At 37.1% G+C, this 20136-nt stretch overlaps 1 long non-coding RNA gene across 1 annotated transcript in view; it reads right to left on the bottom strand.

Moving 5' to 3' along the window:
- The window catches only part of LOC130552571 (uncharacterized), a 50092-nt gene extending 29967 nt beyond the window's left edge, over positions 1 to 20125 (bottom strand). The window contains exon 1 of the long non-coding RNA XR_008962751.1: positions 19994 to 20125. This is a non-coding gene — a long non-coding RNA (uncharacterized LOC130552571). The remainder of the gene's footprint in view (positions 1 to 19993) is intronic.
- Positions 20126 to 20136: the final 11 nt, after the last annotated feature.

Genomic DNA, 20136 nt, shown 5'->3' with positions numbered 1-20136 from the left:
CAAGATATTTAGTCTTAAGAAAATATAAGAACTAAGTAAGTGTATGTTTTTTTAAAAATGCCTGTTTTAAACATAAACTTGTTTAATTCTTGTTTTCTTTCCTAAAAAGTCACGTTCCTGTCAAGTTAATGTATCTTGATTTAAGAATCATTTTGATATTTTTACAGAAAAAAGACAACATTTTTAGTAGGAAATTCATTTCATGCAGTGTAGACATTTCTCAAAATAGCTTTTTTGTCTTCCACAGTCATATCGACACTGTCCTTCTGAAACCTCGTATGTCCAAATTTGCAGTTTTTTCAGGAAATGGAAAAACACTAAGCTTTTTCAATGATTGCATACTGTTTTGTCAAAGTTGACAAGAACTTTTTGATACTTTTTATATTTTCAAAAACCCAGTGACAAACATAAAGGGGGATTAATAATAATGATTTATGGCAACAAATCACGAAATATGGAGATACCAGGTTTTAGAAGGACTGCAGCGATATACAGGTTTTCAACCACATGAGGATGAATACATGATGACAGAATACTTTTTTTTATTTCATTAAAATCAGCACATGCTTTATGGTTTGATCATAACATCAAATTTGTTTTTAAATACATTACTTTGATGCCACATTTTCTTTCATAGCACCAATTGGTTTGTATGGTTCCCTCGCTACACATTTTGCACAAAGACCCTTGTCGCACATTCTCTTTCTTCACTGAATTCTATACACTCATTCTCTTTTCTCTACGAGCTGAGATTTTACTCGTGAAGTTTTGTGTCAGACGCATTCCGCCTGGCCAAGACTTCCTCTTTATTGTGTATGCGGGAAGGAAGTGGTGATGCATGAAGCTCCTGGTCCTGTAAGCATGAATCTCTCAGAGCATTTGTTATGAGATTAAAAATGAGGCAGACAGCACCGCGAGGACAGAAGAACTATTGATGGACTTTTTTATCTGTTCTTCTCAAGACCTGACTGTTTCAAGTGAAAGAAAAGATATACAAATAATAATAAAAAATCTTCATAGTGATGTTTTACTTAAAAATGAGATTTGTGTCAACATTTACTTCATTTTGTTTTGAACCCTTGAGCACCAAAGAAGTTATTTTGCAGAATGTTTGCGTATAAGGAATGAAATGAAATTTTAAGCCTGCCAGCCTGTCAAAACTGCATTATGCACTGACTACTGTTCATTTATTCTACTTTTGCTGTCATATGGCTCCACCTTATTTGGAGTTCTTGATTTATATGCACAAGACCAAACATTTCTTTTTTTTAATCACATATTCCGTTAAAAAATTCAAACAGCTGCAGGATCCACAAAGAGAGAAATATTATGTGTGTGTAGTTTCTATCATGTGCTATTAGTTTTCTTTCAAATTCAAATATATTAGAAGATTTTTCATAGATACAAAATCCATGATTTCCCCTAGGAAACCCCTAAGTTTGGTTCCTATAAATTTGTGTAAAAGTCTGTTTTTATAAATTTTCAAAAATCAAGTTTTTTTTTGCATTCCAATTACTATCAATTAAACTGCAGTTGGTTTGTTTTGCTTTAAGCCATAATAACTAAAAAAAAATACAGCTAACTAACACAATAAAAAATTGATTTAAAAAAATAAATAAAAACATGGAGTTCTCATTTTGGAACCAAACTCTTCACTTATGTTTAGCATAAATTTACAGAAAATGACTAAAGCAGGTTTATTTTCCTGAGAATATTGACATATTCTGATGAGTGAAAAACTTTTCATTATTTTAAATTAAAACTGTTTCCTCGAGGGAAAGATTTTATTTTGTATACTTGATCTATTATATATTATATTAGATTATATCTGTGCTGTCCTTGTGAAACATTGTCTCTCCATATTGTGGGAGCTTGTCAACTTTAGTAAACACAGTATTTAATTATGTAAAAACTACAGTGTTTGTGCCATTTTCTGAAAAACTGTGAATTTGGCCATCAATATATAATAATATTAGGGCTGCATGATAATTTATCGCGATACCACTAAATCCTATTGTAATCGAGCTGGCTGCGATATTGCAATGTGTCGGTATTTTTTTTAATGCATGGCTTGTCCGTGAAGCACGGCTCTGGGATCAGTATGAAATGCTGCTCGATCTAAAAGCAGTGCGAGTTTGAGTCGCTTATAACGTGCATTTGAAAAAGCAACACCCGTCAAACATGATCATTATAAATATACTTTATTATCATAAAAATACCTGATGAGGCTTGAGTAACAGTGATAAAAAGATGTCCATAGGCATTTCCTAGATTCTTGAAGGTGTTATGGTCTTCTTCTGCAGTGCGTATTTGGAGTTTCCGCACGAGAGCGCCCTCTGGCTTTCAGAATTAGCAGCATTTTCCCGTACTTCACACAAAAGCTGTGCATAGATCACGTGATATTTATCGTGACAGCCCTAAATAATATTATATAATATAAATTGCCACCTAATAAAATAATATTGTTTTTCCCTTAATAAATTATGTTAACTAATAAATCATTTCCAAAAATACAAACTGGTTAAGCTAGCTGAGGAGGTTGCCCTCGTGAACAATGGACCAGTAGACCAGTTTTTCAAACCAGTCAAACAAACCATTATCCAAAAAGAACCTACTCACACATTGGCGGAAGCAGGCAATCCCACCCGTTCCCCACCCACAGAGTGAATTTTCACTATCAAATCTAACTTTTTATGCTTTATTCTGTTTTTCTGGTATTGATTAGAAACGAAACGGATGACAGCTAAAATAATACTTTTTTTGAGGCGTGAACAAGCGTTTCAAAAGAGATGAATTACACTGTGCGCAATGAATGTCCCACAGAGCGTCTGCCGAGTCCCATTCAGCACAATCTAGCAGCAGAATGTCAAGTCAAAATTGGGGATATAAATCTTTGGTTGTGAGAAGCAAGTCGTGAATAACCATTGAGCTGTGAATCTCTGTTTTTAATTTATTGGTTTTGCTTTTGATAGTGTGTACATGGAGAACGTGTGGTGTCAACAGATAGCCTTGGCAGGCTGTTAGTGTATACCAGACATGTTTTGTGTCCTCATTTGATTTTGATTTTTTTTGCAATTCAAATGCAAAAAAAATTGCCATTACCCTTAAAAAAGCCCCCAAAAGCATCCAAACATATTTTATCTACACTTACTGCAATAGATAACAAAACAGTAAACCAAGTGGCATCTGCAAGCAAATGTCTTTAGACCTCAGTAACTATTGCTTCACATGTTTGTTGAAAAGTGTGCTTGATTTGTTTTGCTTTATAGTAAGTACAGCTTGGTTTAAAATTGCTTATCATATGCAATCACACGCATACATTATTAGGTGTGACTCTTGTCGCATCTTACAAATGGAATTCTTTTGCTTTTTGATCATTTTAGCTAAGCCTACTCCGAGCTTTATTACATTCCCAACACAGCACGAAATCAGAATGGAAATGACTCTTGGCTTTGCCACTCCTGCTTCTGTCTTCGCACAGTCAGCAGTCAGAGACGGTTCGCCCTAATATGTGATTGCCAGCAATTACACGTGTCTCCTCTGATGCAAAGCTAATGGGACTGGATGAGCTGGAGTCGGGCTCCTCTGCTCGATCGGAAATCAATTTCACTTTTATGGCCCCACATAAATTCAAATACAGCAGGCCGGGACAGCTGAGGAGATACTCAGGTGTTATGCCATTTGCGAGAAAGCTGAAATATTTCAAGACACCTTCGGAGGTATTTATTATTCTAACGCCAAAATAAGGCATAAAGCATAAACTGAGACAAAAAGCTACAGTGAGGCACAAGAGCACGCCGGGAAAATGTACAATCAGATGCGGGATCAGACGCAGTGTCATTTCACTTTACTATGGTGCTATAGCTGACTTAGTGGCGACGTGCATCAAATGTCTCTTAAATCAGCGGCTGTCATTGGTCTAATATTTGTAACTGCCTGCTGCACAAAGACAGAGATGAGACATGCTAATGTGAAAAAACATGTGACTAACGTGCAAAAAGAAAGCGTGGTATGTGTGATGGTACTAGAGGGACTGTGAAGGTACAGTATACATAAGTCAATAGAGGTGCACTGTACTTTTTCTTTGCTTCTTAAAGGGACAGTTCTCCCAAAAATGAAAACTTGACTTTCTTTCTTCTGCAGAGCACAAAAGAGAATATTTTGAAGAATGTTGGTAACCAACGGCGGTACCCTTCTGCGTATAGACACAAAACTAAAGCAATTTAATCAATGTTGTTTGAATACCAACATTCTTTAAAATATCTTATTCTGCAGTAGAAAGAAAGCCATACAGATTTGAAATGACAAGAGTGTGAGTAAATGATCACAGAATTTTCATTTTTAGGTATACTGTCCTTTTAAGTATATTATTTAAGTATCAAATTGGCTTACAAATCTATTATTTTAAAGGTGCTGTGTGTAATTTTTGGAGGATCTATTGACAGTAATGCCTTATAATATACATAACTTATGTCTTCAGAGGTGTATAAAGACCTAACATAATGAAGCGTTATGTTTGTTTTACCTCAGAATGAGCTTTTTCTATCTACATGCACAGCAGGTCCCCTTACAGGGAATTCGCCTTGTTGTTTCTACAGAAGCCCTCAATGGACAAACAACTCCACAGAGCGCATTTCGTAAATACGTTTCATAAATGTCCTTCGGCAAATAAGCAAAAACATGACAACATCTTAGTTCTGTATCAGCCACTGTAGTGCTTCGAAAGGGAGGGGCAAGTGGTGGCATGAGCCGTTGTTTGCCATTTTCAACCCTTAAACGTCATATACTGGACCTTTAATTTTTGAAAGGTTTTTACAGTACTTCAACTTAACAAAATAAGCAATTTCAACCTTTTTTTACAGGTTACAGCAAATTGCCAGTGGACAAAATTTTAAATAGTCATTTGAAAAAAGCAAATAGATTATAAAGCTATTAGACTTACAGTACAGTATAAGGCAGCATAAACATTTTTACATTGTGGTAAACGCAAAGTTAACCTTCCGGGCACTGACATAGGTTTAATATTCGCTTCAACAAAATAATTCAAGGACATGCAGTTCATAGCTTTAAAGCGAAACCCTTGTTTAATAAATAATTAGACCCAACCTTCCGCAACAACTTCAAGTTCCCATCTCAATGTTCCAGGGGGCTTTTTCTCCACATCAGCACTATAAGATCAGAATTTTTTTTGCCAGCGCATCTGTGACCAGGTTGGTGATAAATGCCACATTTATAATGCCTGAGGAGAAATGATGGGCAGTGATAATTTCCCCGTAATGTCTGACCTGCTGCAGAGCTGAATGTTGGAGTGATAGATGTTTTCTGCACCCATCAGTCTGTTTATAGGGGTCGTAGTGAGGAATGTTTGAAATACTATCAAGATTGCAGGATTCACCCCTTTACTTTCTTAACGCGGCTACACAAGACACCGGAGATGTGGCAGGATGCAGCTTTAATAAAGTGGTGCTTTGTGGAAAAGTGCCAGTGAGATGAGGAAGCAGTTTGTCTTTGGCGGTTGTTGGTGAGTGTAGCTAATTACATTGCTAATAAATGACAAGGTTTATTTTTCATAGGCAGCTGGCCAGCTATGAGGCAAGTCTTGTTAGGGAACGTTAACGAATGAGCCAGCAGGTCCTTTAAAGGTGTGATGAACTGGGCTTGTTTATTGTTTTATACTGTTGTATGAGGTCTACTTATGACGTTCGTGTGGTTTTTACATTCGAAAACATCAAAATCAATAAGTAATAGGCTATTTTCTACCCGGGTTTTGAGGCCAGCTCTACAAACGATCGGTTTGAATGGGCGTTCCGCCATGAAGGCTTGGAAGTAAACGCCCACTGCTATGATTGGATAGCAGTTTGCATAGTAAACTTAGTTGGAGCCTTCTGTGAATTTGGTTAGGTTACGCATTAGCACCATTCGCACGAGATTAGCATTATCTGGGGACCTCGTGTGATTTATAAATGACCTCCCCACATCAGTATTTCATGTGACGCATTCGCACGGCATGATTTTACTCAAATTTACTGACTTATTTCCCGGATGTGATGGCAAGGCTTTGCGTATAGTTTGTATAGCCTATAGTTGTATTGCGTTTAATGATATATGACCGTGCCTGTCAGCATTTGAGACCCGTGATCGCAAACCGGACAAAAAAAAAGATATATGAGCCTGACAAATCACAGAGATCCCGATTCGCACGGGCTTAAGATCACAGACAACCTCTGCAATTATTACAAATGACTAGAGGTCCCCAGGTAATAGTAATCCCGTGCGAATAGGGCTCAGGGCATATCAAGCGATCTCTAACAAAACAATAGTGACGCATAGTACAAAAATGTTGTACTCACATATGATTGCTGCGCCATTCCTATCGGATCCAATATTGACGCACAGCACTGCTTTTTAATTTTAGTCTCTCCACAAATCCAGTGTCGACCTGTGCCTTATTCACGAAGGAATCCTCGGAGAAATGAAACGAACAAACGCTCCATGTTTTTCCCACATGAGCTGGAACGTCTTAATATTGGAATCCGAAGGAAGGTTATGCAGCGACTGTATTCTTCCACAACCAGGGATGGCACAATATTTAGCTATCTTTAACGGCATGTTTGTTTATTGCTTGCTCGCTCTATAGTTCAGAATTGTCATGTGTGAACCAGTGGGCAGGGCTAGAAAAGTAGTCATTGATATTCTTTCTGTGGAGGTGGTGTTCAACCTATATAGGTGCATTGGCACCTATATAGGAACCTGGCGTTCGCTGGGCCTGGTGTCAATAACAGTTGTAATCTCAGTAACAAGGGCGCTTTCAGTTCTGACACTTACATGATGTTCGCGTGAATACGATTCATTCTTATATAACAAAGGCTCGGGTTAAAATTGTGGTTCAGTCTCATTTTGACTCAGTTGACTCGTTAAGTAAAGGGAGTGTTCATTCAGTACATTCAACCAATGAAAGGGCTCCGTTACTGAACGCTATTGGCTCAGCACCTGCGCACATACACAACGCTGCAATAATGTCTTGCTCGAGTAGTGGGATTCATTCAATGAATTCAGTGAACCTTAGTCTTTCAAAAAGACATCTCACATAAACTGTAGTACATTTCTTTAATCATGCAAGCATCTTACATACAAGGTTCAATATTTTAATGTGCACACAAACTCACTTCATTACATCTCTTATCTGTACAGGGCAGCGCCGGTTTGTTTCATAAGCACCAGCTCATGTTAGCAGATATGTTAACGATGGATATAAAAACGTTTGTGCTTGAGTTTCGAAGTAACGTTAACTCGCTTGCAATTGCGCCTCAAGTTTGTTAAGTTTAACCGGCGATTGCGAAAAAAAATAAGACGCTTGATAAACCGCGTGATGACAACTCGAGGTTAGTTTCACCTTTGTTTCCGCTTCCAGTAATGTTTTCCTCCTCATGTCGAGTTTTCTTTGCCAAGTGCAGTATGAAATGGACTTCACGCTGACTGACTGTTGTTACGTTTATTTCTGCGTTCTGTTAGACTGTAAGATTAATCCATATCGAGTCAAAATGCCAATAGCTTATCATCGTTTTTGAAATACATTCTATCGCGATTCGATATGATATCGTTTATCGGCACAGCCCTAGTCCCGACCCCTATTTTGGGAACCCCTGGTCTAGACATCAGTAGTTAAACTGGTCAAAATAATCTATAGTTTATATATATAATCTATTTATTTAGTTATTGTTAGCCTGACATAGAAACGTTAACCAAACCGATTATCTGATATGCTTGTGTCTACCTAAAAACATACATGTATTTTAGTAACTGATAAAAATGTTCCCCATTCACAAACTCAAGAATGTATGTTGTGTATGTCCATTAACAGTGATCTGGGATATACTGCTATGAAGTTTAAAGGAACAGTTAATTCAAAAATGAAAATTCTGTCGTCATTTACTCACCCTCGTGTTGTTCTAAACCTATATATATTTCTTTGTTCTGCTGAACACAAAGAAAGATATTTGGAAAAATGCTTCTAACCAAACAGTTCTCGGGCACTTTTGACTACGGTAGTCAATGGTGACCCAGAACTGTTTGGTTACAAACATTCTTCAAAATATCTTCCTTTGTGCTTAGCAGAACAAAGTATTTTATACAAGTTTGCAACAACATGAGAATGAGTAAATTATGACAAATTTTTAATTTTTAAAGGATTTTGAATAGCTTCTAGTCATAGAAGCTAACCAGAGAAAAGAAATGTAGGAATATGAGTCTAACTAAATTTACAAACAAAAGCTACACTACAATCTAAATACTTCTTCAATCTTTACGCTCAAAATTTAAATCAACGAGACCAATGAACTATAGTTCTACTAGATTACACCGCTGTCAAGTTTTGTATTAAACATTCATGCATCTGTCAACAGAAACACTGCATTTAGCTCACTTAGCCTCTGTCTGCTGGGGAGGCTATATGCTAGTGTTGGCCGACTGAAGTCTCTCACTCTCTTTTTGCTGATGTGAAACAGGTCTTTCTGGCAGTCCTACAACATTAATTAATACTCCTGTTCGTGATGGATTGCTTCTGCTTTAGCTCATTCATCACTTCCAGTATGAGAGGGGTTAGCTTTACGACTAAAGCTGTAGCGCCGGTGCTTCTCTTCGGACCCTACATATTTCCATGCGATACTGTCTGTATAACAAAACAAACAAGAAATGCTCTCGGACGTCTCGAGTCAAATGTTTTTGTTAGAATTACACAGCTTAATTTAAGCATTAATTATCCTTTATCATGCCTTGTCATAAAAACTGCTGGCAACATTTTTTTTCTGTTGATTATGTCAAGATCCACTTCGTGTTATAGACAGAGAATAATTCTAATAAATGTGAAAGCATTGAGTGTGAATGGCTGAAACAGTAGATCTAAAGAAATTACAAATGCTAGAAGGGATTTACATTGTGTCGTTGATGGCTTTTTAATATGCCTCTCATTAAAGATCTGCTTCAATACCTCCAACTTTAAATTGTAAGCTGATACAGGCAAAAATACTTTGAATTATGCACATGTCAAAATATGGTTAAATGAAGTGCTTTATAGTGTGAAACTGGTGAAAACACACATTGAAAGAGTCCTTGTATCATTGTATTATGTATTACTGCTAATGAAACTATACCGGTGCAAATACAGTAATAATAGCACTAGGTGTACAACAATAGTCATAGCTGTACTGTATTTACAGTATTTTACCGTATGATAAATACTATGTGGCTTTTAGCATTTTGCGGGTTTGGTTATCTGGATACAACTATGTACACAATGTCACGTTCTGAAATACACTAAGATTGATGGAATACTCTGAAAATGTGATTCTCCGAGACAAGTGTCAGTCAGAATTGTGTTTTACTTCCAAAACATCTTTCAACGCCATTCAGTAAAAGCACGGGTTCAGGTGGGATTTTGTAGCTGGGGAACCCTAAAAAATTAGACGTGTAACCTGATAGCTATAAGCAAGACATGACAAGTAATGAATGAAAATGTATCAATACATAAAAATACTGATTAGAATACAGTATTTTAAGGAAAGTTTAAGTAGCAAACATGCTAGCTACAGTACATTGGATTTACCGCAAAAGAAAGTCAACCACCTGGCCATCTCTCAGACCTTTATCTATGGCTCTTTAAACTCAGCCGCGTTGCCTTTAACCTTCTGGAAATCTAAGCCAGGTACTTTAATTACAGTCCGGGAAAGGCTCAGCTAATGATTAGCTGTTAGCACTGACACCCTAATATAGATCCTTCCCTCCTCCGAGACTAGAGAGCTGATGCATCAGGCCGCCTGCTCCGCGGAGCCCCGCACCTGCTGAGCTGAAGGAGACCTGACGTAAATTAATATGCAGAGATGGCCGTCACTGCAGGCAGGAGTCTGGATAACAGGGGAGTGCCGCTGATGCGCTACGACAAGATGAAACATTTTATTGAGGTGCGGTGTGATTTAGAAGCCGCCGGGGCCCGGCGAGCTGTAATGTCACAGTTTAGGAGAGAAAATGAGTCCGAGTGGAGCCGAAGACTTTACTGCGCAGAAAAAAGAGAATTTTTCATCGGTTTAAGAGGGGACTGGATGGCTTTATGACAGGCTTGCATTTCGGAGATGAATTCAGCCCAGCTGTCCCATTAGAAGTTGTTTTTGTCTGATTTATGGTTACATTGAAAAACGGTTTGATGAATGATATTGTTACATCTGCTCTTTAAATGCCATTTTTGGCATAAATTATTTTTGGAATTAATTTCACTAAGTACTATAGTCCTAGTTTGGTTTGATGACATGCACCACCTCACCCAAAGGAAACATTTCCTAGAAGTTAACTCCATATGGGTATAGTAGACGAATAAATCGTACATGTGTCCTATGATGTCAAATTTCTATTTATACTGTATATATATGCATATTATATACATGTTATAAATATTTCATATTCCTTCTGAATTTATAAAAATTATGAAATTGTTATAAATATTTGAATTAATAAGAGTTGAGGTGAGCGAGTCACATGGCTGCTGTTCATCGAACCCGTCTCTTGCTTAAAGACATATACTCGCTCCCAGGCTTTAAGCAGACGAGTTCTTTGAAAAAAACTGCATTGTACGCCCCTAATTTTTTCATCATCATGGTTTGTAGCGTTGGCATTGCTGCTGTGCCTTCCCTGCCATTGGATTGATTTCTCTTTGAGACAGATAATTACTCTCTCCGTTTGGCAAAGGAAACGCGTAAATAGCTTTGCGAGTCCCACCCCCGAGACGTCGTGTCTTTGCATGCCTCCCATCTGCCAGAGCTCAAGGGGTAACAGCTTACAACATTTAAAACATTAGACTAGTATACAACCCCAGTTCCCCGAACTAACGTCTAACATAAAAAAACAAAGATGTAACGCAGTGGTGTAGTTGAGGTTCGTGGTGGGTGTTGAATTACAGATATGGCATAAATAACAAACAGTTAATCACAGGTTTTAATGAGAACGCTGCTCTTAATGAGCACTTGCTTTTATCATTAATTGTTTGCGGTGAATGTTGGGGGGGTTTGTATGCCAGGAAATGGGCCGTTGCTGTGGGCAGAAGCTTTCTAAATGAGTTCTGTTGATGCCTCTGTGTTTCTGTGTGCACACGTAAGGGAGAGAAAGTGTTTTTTGCTGCGTCTGGATACTAGAAAGATGCTCATGGGCCTAACAGAATCAACATCCCATATTTTTTCAGACCTCGGCTCTTTCCTTTCTTAAAACGTTTATAAATAGTTCTTAGTGGCAGATGGATATCATTGAAATGGGTGTCCGGAAAAATCACACCTGTCGCCATACACAAAAATAACAAAAATAAGTGTACTTCATTTTCGAGTAAACTCTAGTCCAATTTGACTTATTTTATTAAATATACTTAAGTTAATGTGTATTTTAAGTTAACTATACTTTATGTACTATACAAATATCACTGTACCGGTAGTATACTTGTAAGTGTACTGTTCCAATACTATTTTAGACCAATAGGCCCACTTTTAATTGATAAACGTATACTTTAAGTCAACTTAAAGTACACAACTAGTTTACAGCTGATTTTTATGTTTGTAGTGCAACTACTACAAGTAAACGTACAGGAATACTAATAGTTTACTAATTCAATCTTTGTAGTGCATTTTTGTAGTTTATGATGGATTTTGAAGTATACTCAGTAAACTGCTAGTTAAGTAGCTTTTATGCTTGCAAGCACTTTGCAGTAAGTTTTCTTTAAGTAACCCTAACATCATGCAGTTTACTACTGATATGAAAAATATTGAATAGACTTCTCAAAAGTAAACACAACTACAAGCCAAGTATACTTCGAATTGGGGGGTCACAAACAATATACTATATTGTCAATAACCGTGCTATCAAAACCCGATATCGTGTTAGTTCTACACATATGATACAATTTTAGCAGCACCAGTTTAAAGATTGGCCTTAAGAGCCACAACCTTTACAAACTCTCTTTCTTAAATCGTTATACTTGAATTTTAAGTGCAAGCTGTTGGCCAAAAAAGGAGAAAGATGATTTTGACCGATAGCATTATTTGTTATTAAAGCCTATGGTCTATTTACTAAAAGGATATGCATTTCCCATCCAAACGTCTCGTCTCAATTTGTAAATTATTAATACAATAAATAAAACCTTGCTCAAGTGACGTCATGGGGTCTTTAAAATCTAGTAAAACATGAGGTGAAACATATAGGTCTGACTGGTAGCTGCCAGGTAGGTGGTCAGACCATCCAAACAGGGTGACATTAATGAATAAAGCCTTTAAGACTTCATAGAGGGGAGAGCTGATGTAAGGCTAACTGACTTCTGTGTGGTCTGATGATTTTCAAAACGCTCGGAGCAAATGAAGGACGTGACACTGGAGGTATGACAGCAATCTTAAGACTTAAAGCATAACAGGACCTTGGAGTCTGAAGCACTTTGTTATGTGTTCATTTTTGTTCCTGGAGTATTTTGAGAATGCTTTGTGGACAAGAATAATGTACTAGTTGCTGTTTCTTTGTTTAGCAGTGAATATACTGCAACAATATGTTTGTTGTGATAATGGGTCTCATTCACTAATGTAAAACCTCGGCGAATTTCCTCGGTCGTATTTACAATTTATTTGATGATTCAGGGTTGGAACTAAATCAAAGCACATTTTGCACAACCACAGACTCCTTTTTGCCTCAGAAACATTAAGCCTAACTATTATTGCAGAAAAATGTAAAGTATTTAACTCAAAAACTCATTTTTGAGAATGGCACACTTGGCTTAGCTTTAAGGTTTCTACGCACGCGTTCAGTCGGGATTACATGTTTATCACGAGTGACGAATAGCGTTAGAGGAGAGGTTGGCGGAAAAGCCCGGGCTGTTATGTAAATACAGTCTGGGCACGTGTTATGCTCATTAACAGCAGGCATGCACTCCCTCATTTACAATTACCCTAATTCATCAACATTAGAAAGAGTTTAAGAGCAAATGTATATGAACACACACTTGTTTGCAAGTTTCTCTTAAGAGAATCCTTTTTTCATTTTTGTAACTCTTTGGATAACAGCATCTGCAAAAAGCAAATGTAAATGTATTCTTTATAATTACTCAAGCGATTCTTTCATGGGCATTATTATTTCTTATATCCTACACTTGGCCAACATGTCTTCAAGAACCTTGTCTCTCTGCACTGGCTTTCATAGAGTAGTGTGAGATATTTATAACTGCCAATAACCAAAAGGAAGTGGAGAATTTGAAATTATAAAATTATTTTTTAATAATTATAAATTATTTCACAAGTGAAATTATACAGAACTTCAAACTCAAACATACCTCTTTGTAAATGGACAAGACCATATGCTTGCATATTTTTTGCATTTTTCTTGTTACAAAAGTCTTGTCGGCTCATGTAACAACACTTTTCTTACTGAATGAGAACCATTGTGCTCTGTTATAAGCACATACTCTCTTCTCCTGTTTCGGTCTGACTGTCTAGCATAAGAGTTGCATCTACCTGTCAGAACAAGTGTTCCGGTCACAAAACAGTATATGTAGAGTGCCATCCACTGTTTAAGAGACCACACTGCAGGTAGGACTTCAACATTCTCACTCTGGCAGAAACTTGTGCACAACCTCTACTAATCCAGAACCTTAACTAATCCAGATTCACTTGGTTTGTGCTATATTTTACACCAATTTATAATCATTCATCAAAACACGCTCCGCCTCTGAAATGACTTTCCTTTTCCGATGATGTCACCAAGCACTCATAACTCCTCCCCTCCAACCTGTCCTCAAGAATCTACTCTTCATGAATCAATTACAGCCTAGATTTTATTGTTGAACATACTGTTTAAACTCAATCAAAAACCAGTTAAAATGGTTTTATTGATTAGCATATGTAAAACTTTGCTGTAGTTTTGCAGCAGGTTTGCCAGTAACTTACTGTAGATTTAATTCACAATTTTGTCTTAAACATAAACTTGGCTAGTTCTTATGTTTTCTTTCATAAAACAAGACTAAATATCTCAGGTCACTTTTCTTGTTACGTAAATGTATCGTAATTTAAAACCTTTTTAAATGTTCACTAGAAAACAAGACATAAGAATGTCATTTTTTGCTGTGCTATACCAGTAATGAAATCTCTTTTTGCTCATTTTGAATCTCAAATGTCAAAGTGTTTTAATTTTGATTAAAGTAGTTTAACTCAAAATTAAAACAGTACTAATAGAAAAGTAATTAAATCTACAGTAAGTTACTGGTAAACCTGCTGCAAAACCACAGCAAAGTTTTACATTGATTTAAAGGGATAGTTCACCCGAAAATGAAAATTTTGTCATCATTTATTCACCCTCTTGTCATTTCAAACCTGAATTACTTTCCAAATTCCGCAAAAAAATGAAATAAGTAATTTTGAAGAACGTAGGTAACAGAACAATGGTGGTACCCGTTCACTTTTATTGTATGGACACAAAATCAATACAAGTCAATGGGTACTGCCGTTATTCAGTTACCAACATTCTTCAAAATATCCCTATAGATTATCTTTAATTATATTACTGTACATCTGTACGTGTTTGTTCTTGTCATCTTGACAGTGTTTGGCCATTCTAAAATTCCTCAGGCTACGTCGAGTCAGATGGCGATCTATTGCGAACAGCAAGTTTTAAGTCACTCCACCGATGGTCCGTTAGATTGATATCTGGATTTTGGCAGGACCGCCCGAGACCATTAACCTTTTTTGGTTTTAAGTCACTCTATTGTAGCTTCTGCTGTATGTTTCAGATCCTGTTTGGAAGATGAAGTGCCTTTAAAGTGCCGGTGTTCTTGCTGATTAAGGCACTTTATCCTATGAGATATTTCTATAGTCAGCTCCATCCATTTTTTCTTTATAAGTGTTCCAAAGAAAAACCTTCACAAGAACTATGCGGATGGGACTAGATTTTCAGGAGTTGAAATCAGTTCAGTTACTTCGGTAAATCAGTACTCTGTTAAGAATTGTAACCTAAATGATGCTTAGAAAACAAAATCTTGCCAATGGAAAAATGTTGCCGCCAATATTCGTCACTGAGGTCTATAGGTCACCTATCATGTTTGGTTTGACAGTCAACGGTCTATCGCTCAAGCAAAGATATTTCACAATTAGAATCACAAAATATTTCTCTCACATGCCTTCGGCAACCCCCAACTGAGCTTTTAAACCAAAGCCGCCTTCTTGCAATCATTCCATAGATAGTAATTTTATGTGATATACAGCAGGCTGGTTTAGTGTCTGCCATGAAGACTGTTATTCTTATAACAGGACATTGTCTCCACAAACAATCCCTTCTGGAGTACAACCAGTTCTGGAACAGCCCAAACAGAAACGTTAGTTTAGATTTGATTTTCGGGTCATTTAAAGCCTGTGTGCTGTTTTTTCCCTGCATAAGACTGAACAAAAGGTGATGGGAACTTTCATATAACTCACTGTATTCGGTGCCAGTTTAGTCTCAGATGATGTCAAGATGTGTCATTAAAGATGAAGATATAAAACTAGAAAAGATTATTTTAAAATCTACTTAATAAATGTTTAAAAAAACATTAATTATATACATTTATATTATATAATATATACATTTTACTTTTTTATGTGCTTTTTAATTGAAGCTTTAATAAATGAAAAATAACATATTTTTTAAGAATTATAATATTTTCCTATTTTTATATATTTTAATCTGCTTTTTCTTTGTCTTTACTGCTTTGCAACAATGCAAAAAGATGAATAACCTGAATAACTTTCAATACCTTCAAATGTTTGCTGGTGCCACCTCACAAACAGGGTTTATTTCAGTCCTTGTTTGCAAACGCGCTTTAATAAAGCCAGACAGAAATCCACAAGGCATTTTGTATCTTCTTAGGTCACTGGAAATTACAAGGAACATTGAACATAATATAACTTTTACATGCAACAAATACACGTCCACTTTCTGCTGATGTTTTTTGTAATATTATAATGTGTTTGATATTGTAAGTTGTAAGACACATGTGTGCTCACTAAAACTAACTAAAGTGAGAGACGACAGTGTTCTATCAAATAAAACCGACCACAGAAATTTCTCTTCTCTTGCTTTGGCAGATTGAGGCATCAAACAGACAAAACTTTTCAAACCGCTCCATACTTTGCTGTAAACTGCAGTACTTTCAAGTTTGTGTCACTTCACCTATAGCTTGTGATTAAGGTGTCACTTTAAAAGCTATTGACTGCTTACAGTTGCGCCTGTATATATATTCTGTCTGTTGTCACATCTTGGTCTTATGGGTATTTCCAAACTTGTGTATATATTCAGCATTTAAGCTAACTGATGTGAGATATGACAGTAATTGTTATATAAACAAAGAAAGACGAATCTGTAAAACGGACTAGGGGTGACAGGCAATATCAATGCCTATCATTTACCCCTCTTTTTTCTGTGGGATGAAACTTCAATGCAAGCTAAATGTGCTGTGGTCCCACAGCTCCCCCTGTAGAGAGCAGGTGGTACTGCAACCTACATACAGAGGATAAAGTTTAAGCAAGTTCCACCAACTTTCATCATGTAGAAAACACACACTCGTAATAAGGATTATTTTGGTGCATGACGCAACAAAACCAGTTTTAAGGGGATGCAGTGTGTGCATCTACTCAATAAAACCTATCCCCTGATATTTCAGATAACTAAGAATTGATGCTGTAATTAGGAAATAAATCATTCACTAATGTCCCCACTGTGTAAAGGCGAACACAAATGCTGGAGCAAGAGTTTATTTCTCACAACGGTGATTAATGGTTTCGATTAGAGCTGAATTATTGGAGGGAAGTTATTTGTATACTTTGGTAACCAATATATTTTATGACACGTCTTGTTTTCATCATGTCATGCGACCCAGCTAAATGTGTGACATCACGTCACATGACCCAGCTGCATGATCGCTTTCACAGGTAAAGCTGAGAGAAACGTCTCATGAATTAAAGTCAAATCAGCAGCACGGTTCGACCTCTAACATTAAGCGCGGTGGCCAAGAAACAACAATTTGTTAGATAAATGTTATTGTACTAGCAGTTTTATTGTTGTCAACTGATGCAGACCATTTTTAAGGGGAAAGTCTGCGTGTGAATAAACATAATGGAATGAGAATAAACGTGTCGAAGGCTTTATTACCTTATAAATCCCATTCAGAGTGTTGCGCTTGACTTGTCCGCTACTGATAAACGGGCAAAATAAAAAAAGAATAAAGTTCAGTAATGCGGTCGTGATGTCAGGAAAATGTGTGGTTTTCACACTTCAGTGGCGAGTGCTTTTAATGACCCTTTCTTAAGTGGGCGCTCGGGTGGGCAAATATAAAGAACGAGTTTGATCGATACAAGAAAACATTTTACAGGTTGCTTTTCAGTACTTCGGCTCAGCAAATGAATGGGCATTCAGTGGTAGTACATTATGCATCATTTAGAGTTTGCTTATTTCGCAGTTCCACTAACCACGATAATCAATCAGGCCGAACAGAACAGGATTCAGTACCCATTCGTTTGAAATATATAATTCATTCGAGGTGTCCTGGCTTTGGCTTTGAAAGCGAAAGGAATCCCACGAGCGGCCTGCTTTTGTTTTCCCCCAGGTATCTTTAAGAACGCTCCGTTTTCTTCTCATTAAAATCTACTTCTTCCTCGAGTCTGCAACATAAGTACAAAGATCAATCACAGAGGAAAATATCTTCACGAAATAGCTGTCGGATGATCATTGTTCTTGTTTCAATAGACAGATCTGTCCATCTCAACGGTGCCGGTAAAATAAGGACATTGTGTTATCCCAAATACAGCTTTCCTGAATGCCAATTACTAGCAGACCGTGCAAATCAGTTTAGGGATGTGAGTGACTTTCTCTTTGCTAGCCTGCTTTAACCTCTAGAGAATACAATCGGTCCCTGGGGAGAGATGGGAAGTTAATGAAGTGAATGGCTGGATAAGGACCTGAGCTGTTCTCTCTCTCTCTCTCTCTCTCTTTGATGTCACGGCGTAATTATGACAAGTTACAGTATAGACGATGGTCAGTTGTCTGCGTCTAAGGGTTTTACACTTAGAAGTGTGACTAGTTTTGAGAGAGAATATCTGATTGACGCTGGGCTTCCCGAAAGCACTCTGTAAAACATTAAAGTATGCAGTTTGAAAAAAAGAATATTAAAACCAAATCCAAAATATCCAAAAATAAAACTTGATGGCTTCTTCAGACATGTTGGGCAAAACTTGCCTATGAGACTTTTTGTGGAACACAAAGAAGATATTTTGAGAAATGTCTCAGTGGTTCTGTTTTCATACAATGGAAGTCAATGGGAGTCAATATATCAAAATATTCAAAATATATTCTTTTGTGTTCTGCAGAAGAAAGTCATACAGGTTTGGAATGACATAAGGGTGGGTAAATATTGAAAGAATTTTCAGTTTTGGGTGAGCTGTCACTTTAAGAAGGGCCGTCAACCCAGGCCTGGTGCTAGGCTGGCTCGACTAGGGCACAATTTCATATTCTGGTTATATAATGAAAGTGCATTGCATGTATATTTTTTCCTTTTTTCTGTGATTAAATTGACCGTTTAATATTTTATAGATAATACACATAAGTATTTAGGAAGTATTTCATTTTATATTTGTCAGCTGGATATTATGCGAGAAAAATCTAGAGAGGCACCGCCCCAGACCAGGCTCTGCTTTAATCACTTGTAAATTTGATATGTGCAACTTTAAAACTTAAAACTTGCTTTCAGTTTATAAGAGTCAATGGATAAAAAAGTACAATTAGTTGAATATGTTTATGAGTTTAGCATGGGATATTTGAGATTTTTTTTATTTAAATGTTGTTCCACAGTGTGTGCATGTCACATTATGATATTTTATATAACTTTAAACAAACTTTAATTAGATTTTTTTCTTTAATTTAATGTTCACTTTACAGCATTTCAAAAATATATTAAAAAATCTGTTAAAAAAAATGTAAAATTAAATTTTTACATTATAGGTGAAAAATCTGTAAAAAACCACTAAAATTCAGCAAAACTGCAGTTTTTACAGTGTAGGCCTAATTTGATGTGTTATTTCATAAATTTTACAAAATAACGCTTTCGAAATCCAAAATGATGAATTGAAATAAACGAAAAAGCTAATAAATAAATAAAACGATATATGCCAAAAACATCAGCAATACCTATTTCTGTATGTCTGACTCTCTCTCTCGCTGCTCTTTCTCTCTAGAGGTAATTAAATGCAGCGAGTCTGCCGGCTGCTAACAGAGATGCCAGCAGTGTGGACAGTGTTCACTGTGGGTTCTGTGTCTCCAGAGGAACATTGAGTCAATGCCCTTGGAGTAACTACAGCGTGAAGTCACAGAGAGGGAAAAGTGCTGGTTATCATCCAAAAGACTGGGTCTTTGATTAACTATCGTCTTAACGCACTAGGTGCTCCGTTTGCCTAATACGTCATAACGGGTATTATATTTTTATGGAACCAATCAAAATGCATCATTATGTTTGAATTAGTTGTGCCCTTGACTGCGCATAAGGGCCGTATACAAACACACTCCGTTACAGTTCCCCAGGCGCTGGTGAAAGTTACCTTGAGATGACAGCTGAGCCCCGAGCCCCTGGTGGCATTGATTGGCCCTAATCTGCAGTCTCGTGCGCTTTTCAGTTACCTCCTTTGCGCGCGCTCTCTCTCTTTCTCACGCACGCACGCGCATATACTCTTTCTGCTCATTTTTACTCATTTTTCTATAAGGGGGTCCATATCATCTCATATCCAAGGGTTAAATTGGGCTGAACCGTCAGTCGATGACGTAACATAATAAAAAAAACCAACGCATTTCCGTTTGCGGTTCTAGTTCTAGTTTCAACCAATCCATTCAGTCTAGCTTGTGACTCGCTCAAAACACATTACGTGTATATTACTTCAAGCATTGTGGTTTAGATTAGTCAGCAGCTTACCCCTGAAAAGCCGACAGTCGCCTCAGACTGTACCGTTGTCACGTGGCAACGCGTCTCACCTCGCGCCGCGGCCGCTGTCAGTTCCGGTGATATCAACATAAAACACAACGCGGGTGGCTTTTGAAACCAGTGGCCTGCATGAC

The sequence above is a fragment of the Triplophysa rosa genome, linkage group LG4 (genome assembly GCF_024868665.1).
Source record: "Triplophysa rosa linkage group LG4, Trosa_1v2, whole genome shotgun sequence".
NCBI lineage: Eukaryota > Metazoa > Chordata > Actinopteri > Cypriniformes > Nemacheilidae > Triplophysa > Triplophysa rosa.
This window is presented reverse-complemented; position numbering and strand designations above follow the sequence as displayed.